Here is a 10,129-nt window from a genome sequence, read left to right on the forward strand (position 1 = left end):
ACACACACACACACACACACATACAGAGACACACACACACACACACACTCAGAATATTAGAATGTCAGAGCACCTGTCCAGGTGATGTGTCCAGGCAGCGTGAGAGCAGGGTGTCTGATCTCCACGGCAACTGTCAGTCTCTCTCTCTCCTCTCCTCTGGCTCCCTTCTTCACCTTCACTCTGTTGATGTACAGCTCCCCCCTCCCTTCTTCCTCCTCTTCTTCACTCTCATCCTCCTCCTCCTCCTGCGTCTTCGTCTCCTGCTGTGTGTGAAGGTTGTCTCCGCCGTCTTCCTGGTCTATGAAGGCCATCTCTGCGTCTGGGTCTGTCACTGCTGCTGTGGTCTCTGAGGAGGAGGGATCCGCACACTAGTGAATCAACTTGATTAGTATTCAGTCACTCGTGTGTGTGTGTGGGGTGTGTGTGTGTGTGTGTGTGTGTGTGTGTGTGTGTGTGTGTGTGTGAGGGGTGTGTGTGTGTGTGGGGGGGGGGGGTGTCATAACTGGACTAGACCTTAGTCAGAGAACAGAGAGGACTGGACCTACTCAGAGTCTGTCCATGTCTGCTTCTCCTCCGCCCGGTCTGTCCATCCGTCTGACCATCCGTCTGACTGGTCCTCACCAGAGCACACACACTCCTGAGCTCCGTCTGTCCGTCCGGCCCGGAGTCCTCCGTCTCGGCTGAGCGCAGCGGCAGGAGGGTGGCGCCCCCTGCTGCCCAGAGGAGGGTCGCACAGGGGACACCCCCGCTCAGCAGAACACTGAACACACCCACTCCTTCACTGGTCCACTGGACGGACAGGGAGGGGGGGGTGGAGGGAGCAGCTGGGAGAGAGGGGGGAAGAAAGAGGGAGGGAGGGGGGAGAGAAAGAGGGGGGGGGAGAGACAGAAAAAGATAGATGAGTAACTCATAAATCATAAAAAATAATTGTCCTTCTGTAGAGATGGAGACCCATTAAATCAGTCATTTACAACAACAAGAATAACATGTATTCTGACTGCTTAGGGTTAAGGCTAGGGTTAGGGTTAAGGTTAGGGTTAGGGTTCGGTACCAATGTGGATGTTCCTCCAGCGTCTCTCTATGGGATGCTCCAGGGAACAGTGCTCCACTCTGCAGATGACCCCCCCCCCTCCTCCTCTCTCCTTCCTCTCCTCCCTCGCTCCTCCCTTCTTCAGAGTGGCGGTGGCGCGGTAGGTCCTGGGATGCGTCTGCACGGGCCCCCAGACCTCCCCTCCCTCCATCCTCTCCTCCTCCCTGTCATCCTCCTCTCCAGCCCCCAGCTTCAGCCAGGTCACCGTGAGGTCAGGGGGGTAGAAGCCTGTGATTTCACAACCCAGGGTCAAAGGTCGCTCTGGGGAGGGGGCGGAGCTGATGATGTCAGAGACGTGCGGCCTCTTGATGAACCCTGGGAGGAGGGAGGCGACAGGATATGACATCATACTGTCACACTTTGGTTTGAATGATGTGATTTATATGAATTTCATATCATCTCTGATGATCTCTCAGAAAGTCTTTACACCCTCCCTCCCTCCCTTCTTTTTCTCTTCTCTCTCTCTCTCCCTCCCCCCTCCTCCTCACCTCTGGTCTCGCGGGTGATTGGCTGTTTGAGGGCGATGTGGTGGATGCTGACCCAGACCTTGGTGCCCCCCCGCTCCAGCTCGGCCCGGGGGAGGCGGCACTGGCTGGAGGCGGAGAAGAGCCCTTGGGCGTCAGGACGCGGGGCGGACAGGGCCTGGGTCGCCACCGGGCTCAGCTCCCCCCCCTCACAGAACCACCGGAACGTGATGATGTCAGGATGGAACCCGGATGCCTGCACTGTCAGCCACACCACCCCTGGGGAGGAGGGGGACGTGAGGGGGGGGACGTGAGGGGGGGGGCGGGGGGGGGGTGGCCTGGGTGCGTGTGTGCGTGTGCATGTGTGTGTGTGTGTGTGTGTGGGTGTGGGTGTGTGTGTGTGTGTGTGTGTGTGTGTGTGTCTGTGTGTGTGTGTGTGTGTGTGTGTGTGGGTGTGTGTGTGTGTGTGGGTGTGTGTGTGTGTGTGTGTGTGTGTGTGTGTGTGTGTGTGTGGGTGTGTGTGTGTGTGTGTGTGTGTGTGTGTGTGTGTGTGTGTGTGTGTGTGGTACCTGAGTCATCCCCTGCGTCCGTCAGCTGGATCTCTGACACCTCCGGAGCGGCTGCAGAAGAAGAGAGAGAGGTTCTGGTTCTGGTTCTGGTTCTGGTTCTGGTTCTGGTTCTGGTTCTGGTTCAGTATAGTAAACTCTCCCAGCAGACTCACCCAGTATAGTGAACTTGTCAGACACCCTCTCCACCACCACCTTGTCCTTGCCCATGTAGGCCACCTGGCAGCGGAACACTGCCCCCTTGTGGAGGCTGATGTTGGGGATGAAGGAGAGGGAGGAGAGCAGCTGCTGGCTGCTGCCACTGGCTGAGAGCAGCGGCCTCTGGGTGTGCAGCTTGTAGTACCCGTGTCGGGCAGCGGGGGGCAGCAGAGGGCCCTTCTCAGACACTGGGGAGGTGAGGGTGAGACCGTAGGGCAGGTGGATGGTGGTTAGACGGTTACGCAGACAGTTAAAGTTAGTTCTGGAGGCCTCTATGTGTGGTCATGTGACATGGTTATTGGTTGATAGTGTTATTATGTAAAAAGAGAAACAGAAAGTGAGTTAAGAGACAGCGAGGCCAGAGGCCCTCTGAGGTGATTCATTAACCCTTATTGTACCAGCTGACTTCTCTACTCCAGTCATGATTTAACCTGTATGGAGGGTGGGCGTGGTCTGCCTCATGTGTGTGTGGGTGTGTGAGAGGTGTTTCTGTCTGTCTGTCTGTCTCTTTGTCTGTGTGTGTGTGTGTGTGTGTGTGTGTGTGTGTATATATATCTGAAGTGGGCTTGTCCTGTCTACCTGCGTGTGAGATGCCGTGGCCTGTCCCCCTGAGTGGGAGGTGTCAGTGATGGGGGCGTGGCCTGCCCCCCTGAGTGGGAGGTGTCAGTGATGGGGGCGTGGTCTGTCCCCCTGAGTGGGAGGTGTCAGTTATGGGGGCGTGGCCTGTCCCCCTGAGTGGGAGGTGTCAGTGATGGGGGCGTGGCCTGTCTCCCTGAGTGGGAGGTGTCAGTGATGGGGGCGTGGCCTGTCTCCCTGAGTGGGAGGTGTCAGTGATGGGGGCGTGGCCTGTCCCCCTGAGTGGGAGGTGTCTGTGATGGGGGTGTGGCCTGTCTCCCTGAGTGGGAGGTGTCAGTGATGGGGGCATGGCCTGTCTCCCTGAGTGGGAGGTGTCAGTGATGGGGGTGTGGCCTGTCTCCCTGAGTGGGAGGTGTCAGTGATGGGGGCGTGGTTTGTACCTGAGTGGGAGGTGTCAGTGATGCGTGTGTTGTTAAGGAACCAGGTGGTCTCGACGCGGTCGACCAGCCTCCCCTCCACGCTCACGGTGACACGCCCCTTCTGACCCACCATGACCCGAGGGGGTAGGATGACCCCAGACACGTTCAGAGACTTCTGCTTCTCTGGAGGGGGGAGGAAGGAGGGAGACAAGAGACTGGTCAATGGTGGTTCATGGAAACTATGTCTGAGAGAGAGAGAGAGATGTGTGAATGAGAAAGGAGGTTATCTGGCTGTAGTGGCTCACCCTCACCTCCAGAGGGAGCTCTATTCTACCTCCAGGTGATCTGTAGTCTCACCTCATGTCTACTAGTGTAGGAGGTGATCTGGCTGTAGTGACTCTCCGTCACCTCCAGGGGGAGCTCTACTCTACTCACCGTCTCTCCTCCGCCAGGAGAATCCGAAGCAGAGCAGGAAGACGAGGACCAGAGAGATGCACATCAGAGCCACAGACGCCTTGGCTGACTTAGTCAGGAGGACCGGCTCCTTGACTGGGGGGGAGGGAGGAGGGGGGAGGGAGGAGGGAGGAGGGGGGAGGGAGGAGAGAGGGAGGGAGGGAGGGGGAAAAGAGAGGTGTTACAAGAAAATAAATAATAATAATAATAATAATAATAATCTCAGTTGATGACATCATTACCGACAGGGTCGAGGTCATGGAGGTCAGCGTAGGCGTGGGCGGGGTCGCTGACCCCTGGTTGGTTAACGACACACTCCACCTCCCCAGCCTGGCGTCTCTGCCCGGGGCTGAGGGTGTAGTACCGGCGGGTCTGGAACCTTCCATCTGGACCCGCCTCGCTGGCCAGGGGGTCCGGCAGCACAGAGCCGTTCTGGTACCAGGACACAGACACCGCCTCCGGGTAGAACCCATCCACGTCACATGACAGGGTCAGGGGGCCGTCACGGGAGGGGGGCGGGACCACAGACAGCCTGACCAACGGGAGGTCTGAGGGGAGACAGAGAGAGAGGATGGAGGGAGGGATGGAGGGAGGGATGGAGGGGTGGAGGGAGGGAGGGATGGAGGGATGGAGGAGTGGAGGGGTGGAAGAGTGGATGGAGGGATGGATGGAGGGGTGGATGGATGCAGGGGTGAAGGGTGAAGGGGTGGAGGGGTAGAAGGATGGATGGAGGGGTGGAAGGATGGATGGAGGGATGGAAGGTTGGATGGAGAGGTGGAAGGATGGATGGAGGGATGGATGTGACTTACAGACCAGGCTGAGCTGGAAGTCCAGGTGCGTTTCCATGGCGACGTGTGTGACCTCACAGCTGTAGGTGCGGTTGTGGTCCTCCTGGGTGGGGACGAAGGCGTAGCGACCCACGGTGCTGTAGAACCCGTCCGGACCACGCTCCTGGGCCACGACCAGCAGGGGGGGCTGCACCACCTCCCCCCCCCTGGACCAGGAGAAGGACAGGGTCGGGGGGGCGAAGCCTTCAGCCACACACTCCAACACACTGGAGTCCCCCAACACCACCAACCTGGAGGGGATGGAGAGAGATGGAGGGGCTGGGGGGACGGGGGGACGGGGGGACGGGGGGAGGGGACAGAGAGAGTGTGTGTGAAGTACGGCCTCTACTCAGTGTGTGTGTGTGTGTGTGTGTGTGTAGTATGACCTCAGTGTGTGTGTGTGTGTGTGTGTGTTTGTGTGTGTGTGTAGTATAACCTCAGTGTGTGTATGTGTGTGTGTGTGTGTGTGTGTGTATGTGTGTGTGTGTGTGTGTGTGTGTGTGTGTGTGTGAGTGTGTAGTATAACCTCAGTGTGTGTGTGTGTGTGTGTGTGTGTGTGTGTGTGTAAGTGTGTACCTCTGATCCCCAGTGTGACGTTACTCTGCTGTATCTGTGAGGCGTTGTATCTGACGGAGCACTGGTACTCCCCCTGCCGGCTGAAGGAGGCGCTGCGGAGGGTCAGGGAGAAGGTCCCGTTGACGAATGCACTGACGTCCCAGCTGAAGCCCTCCGCCACGTAGACCTCCGTCGGCCCCGACGACGCCACTGCTGAGCCGTTGGTCATCCAGGTAACGTCCAACAGAGACACATCTACCTGATCCCCCGCTCCGCCCGATGGACGGAGAGAGGCTGAGCAGGGGAGGAGGGCGGAGGCGTTCAGGCTGGCCCACACTACTACCTCAGCTGGAGAGGCTGTAAGAGAGGGGGGGGGGGGGGGGAGACATTCAGAGTCTACATTCACATTGACTCAGACACACAGAGATGAGGTAGAGAGAGAGAGAGAGAGAGAGAGAGAGAGAGAGAGAGAGAGAGAGAGAGAGAGAGAGAGAGAGAGTGAGAGTGAGAGTGAGGGAGAGAGAGAGAGAGAGAGAGAGAGAGAGAGAGAGAGAGAGAGAGAGGGAGAGAGAGTGAGAGAGAGAGAGAGGGAGAGAGTGAGGGAGAGAGAGAGAGAGAGAGAGGGAGAGAGAGTGAGAGAGAGAGAGAGAGAGGGAGAGAGTGAGGGAGAGAGAGAGAGAGGGAGAGAGAGAGAGAGAGAGAGAGAGAGAGAGAGAGAGAGGGAGAGAGTGAGGGAGAGAGAGAGAGAGAGAGAGGGAGAGAGAGTGAGAGAGAGAGAGAGAGAGGGAGAGAGTGAGGGAGAGAGAGAGAGAGGGAGAGAGAGAGAGAGAGAGAGAGAGAGAGAGAGAGAGAGAGAGAGAGAACATACACTTTCTATGTCTTGTCCTACTATCGCTATCATGCTAACAAAGGATAAGGAAGGGTTCTGACCCCTGACCCCCCCCTCACCCTCACACACCAGTCTCAATAGCCTTGTTAGTTCGTTAGTTAGTCATGTGACATGTTTCTTTGGAGTAAACACATCAGCGTGTTCAGACAATGGCCTGTTCACAACTCCACTCCATCAGCTTAATCAATAACTACCACTATACATATCTGCCAGCAGGTAGAAAGGATCGCCACAGAATGTTCCAGACATGAGGACAACCTCAAGTGTTTATACGAGAGCACTCTGGATAAAAGAACACTGAATGATGGATGGATAGATGGAGAGACCAGGTGAGAGGAGAAGAAAGGAGAGAAAGAATGAGAGAGAAGGCTTGAAAAGAGAGACATAGTGATCGATCCCAGACCTGTAGTAACCGTAGTAACAGTCTGTGGTCAACAACAACAACAAGTTCTGACCAGAATGAGAGGTTTTAGAATGAGAGGTTCTGACTCTAGAATGAGAGGTTTTAGAATGAGAGGTTCTGACTCTAGAATGAGAGGTTTTAGAATGAGAGGTTCTGACTCTAGAATGAGAGGTTCTGACTCTAGAATGAGAGGTTCTGACTCTAGAATGAGAGGTTTTAGAATGAGAGGTTCTGACTCTAGAATGAGAGGTTCTGACTCTAGAATGAGAGGTTCTACAATGAGAGCAGGTATAAAGGGAGAAATTAACGTGTTTATGTTGAAATATTGTTAATAAAAAACAGCCATTCTGGCCGTAGTGCTGACCCCTGCTGAAGCCCTCAAAAGGTGGAGCGCTCCTTTATCTGTTCAGTCCCACAGGTGTGACTGACCAGATGACCCAGAGCGTGGGTGTGACTGACCAGATGACCCAGAGCGTGGGTGTGACTGACCAGATGACCCAGAGCGTGGGTGTGACTGACCAGATGACCCAGAGCGTGGGTGTGACTGACCAGATGACCCAGAGCGTGGGTGTGACTGACCAGATGACCCAGAGCGTGGGTGTGACTGACCAGATGACCCAGAGCGTGGGTGTGTGGGAGAACCTCTTTAAACACAACTGATTAAATCACACTTTCAACTGAATGGAAACATTATCTGAAATCAGGCATCACAACCTTTAATGAATGACTCTCAGCTGATTTCACATCTGTGTATATGACCCTAATCACATGTTGTATTAGTTAATATCTACCAGCTGATATCTCTCCCATCAGGTCAGATCAATCATTAAAACGCATAATCATTTACATTACATTTATGGCATTTAACAGACGCCTTCATCCAAAGCGACGTACAACAATCCATTAGTTTAAGTAGGTGAATCATCCATCCAACAGTCATCAGAAGACAAAGTCACATCAGGGGCCATTTTGCAACCATTTGATCACCCAAAATTGTAGCACTGCTGAATGGATGGAAATGAGCGCCACCATGTGAGGAAACTGAAGCCGTGTGAACAGACCTGAACACACACAACACAACACAACACAACCACTACACAACCACAACACAACACAACCACAACCACAACACAACCACTACACAACCACCATCCCACAACCATTCCACAACCACAACACAACCACTACACAACACAACCACAACACAACCACTCCACAACACAACCACAACACAACCACAACACAACCACAACACAACCACTGCACAACACAACCACAACACAACCACAACACAACCACAACACAACCACAACACAAGCACAACACAACCACAACACAACCACTACACAACCACAACACAACCACTACACAACACAACCACAACACAACCACAACACAACCACAACACAACCACTACACAACCACTACACAACACAACCACTACACAACCACTACACAACACAACCACAACACAACACAACCACAACACAACCACTACACAAGCACAACACAACCACTACACAACACAACCACAACACAACACAACACAACACAACCACAACACAACACAACACAACACAACACAACACAACACAACACAACACAACCACTACACAACCACAACACAACACAACACAACCACAACACAACCACAACACAACACAACACAACACAACACAACACAACACAACACAACACAACACAACCACAACACAACACAACACAACACAACACAACACAACCACTACACAACACAACACAACACAACACAACACAACCACAACACAACCACAACATAACACAACACAACCACAACACAACACAACCACTACACAACACAACCACAACACAACCACAACACAACACAACACAACCACTACACAACCACAACACAACCACTACACAAGCACAACACAACCACAACACAACACAACCACAACACAACACAACCACTCCACTATAAAGCTCTTCTCTACTACAGCCTCATGTCTCTATCACACCTCCTCAGAAGACTGGATTACAGCTAGCATTCCTCTACACACACACACACACACACACACACACACACACACACACGCACCATATCTCTATTTCTCTCTCTCTTTCACTCTCTCTCTCTTTATTTCAGTCTCTCAATTCAATTCAATTTCCTTTATTGCCAAACCCCCCCCCCAGCCCCCCCCCCCCCGTTCTCTGTACTCACCTTGGTTTATGGCTGTCAGGAGACAGAGAGAGAGGAGGACTTTACACTGCTTGTCCATGTTACACTGCCGTCCCAAGACTGCTTATCATCTCTCCTCTCGCTCGGCCTTATATAGAGGGATGGGGGGCAGGGGGCGGGGCTAAGGCCTTATATAGAGGGATGGGGGGCAGGGGGAGGGGCTAATGCCTTATATAGAGGGATGGGGGCAGGGGGCAGGGCTAAGGCCTTATATAGAGGGATGGGGGGCAGGGGGCGGGGCTAAGGCCTTATATAGAGGGATGGGGGGCAGGGGGCGGGGCTAAGGCCTTATATAGAGGGATGGGGGCAGGGGGCGGGGCTAAGGCCTTATATAGATGGATGGGGGCAGGGGGCGGGGCCTATAGAGAGTTGGGGGCAGGGGGCGGGGCCTATAGAGGGTTGGGAGCAGGGGGCGGGGCCTATAGAGGGATGGGGGGCAGGGGGTGGGACCTATAGAGGGATGGGGGGCAGGGGGCGGGATCTATAGAGGGATGGGGGCAGGGGGCGGGACCTATAGAGGGATGGGCGGGCAGGGGGCGGGACCCCCTGACACACGTGGGGTGGGGGAGACAAGGCCTCACAGGGGGTACAAGAGGAGCTTGATCTGTTACCCCTGACTAAATACACCCCCTTATACACACACACACACACACACACACACACACACACACACACACACACACACATACGAACAGAACCCGGAGAGGGAGAGGGGGAGGGAGGGGGAAGAGGGGGAGGGAGAGGGAGAGGGAGAGGAGAGACACAGACACTAAATCAGGACAACTGGTCACTTAAAATTCCTCTGGGCCCCGGGCCAAGGTTTTAGGGCTACTTTACATTGGTGCTGTGTAGCCATGAACAAACAGCCAGAGTGGCCCTGCAGGGCGAGTATAGACTAACACCCAGCCATGGATCACCCTGCAGGGCGAGTATAGACTAACACCCAGCCATGGATCACCCTGCAGGGCGAGTATAGACTAACACCCAGCCATGGATCACCCTGCAGGGCGAGTATAGACTAACACCCAGCCATGGATCACCCTGCAGGGCGAGTATAGACTAACACCCAGCCATGGATCACCCTGCAGGGCTGAATGGAGAGACTTACTGTACCTACTGAGTAGAAGAAGAGAATGGGAGAACTCTTCACACCTCCCTCCCTCCCTCCCTCCCTCCCTCCCTCCCTCTCTCTCCCTCTCTCTCCCTCTCTCTCTCTCTCTCTCTCCCTCTCTCTCCCTCTCTCCCTCCCTCCCTCCCTCTCCCTCCCTCCCTCCCTCTCTATCTGTCCGGCCCGCCCCTGTTACGATTGGCCTCATCCGATTGTGGTTAAATATTAGCCAGCCGCAGCGCTTGAAGTTTGAACTATATTGTAATACTATATTGAAGTATTTCCTATAACCCCCCCCCTTCCTCACACACACACCTCGAAATATGTTTATTACCTCCATTAGGTAATAAACTAGGGGGG

Source organism: Argentina silus (genome assembly GCF_951799395.1).
Source record: "Argentina silus genome assembly, chromosome: 16".
Classification (NCBI taxonomy): domain Eukaryota; kingdom Metazoa; phylum Chordata; class Actinopteri; order Argentiniformes; family Argentinidae; genus Argentina; species Argentina silus.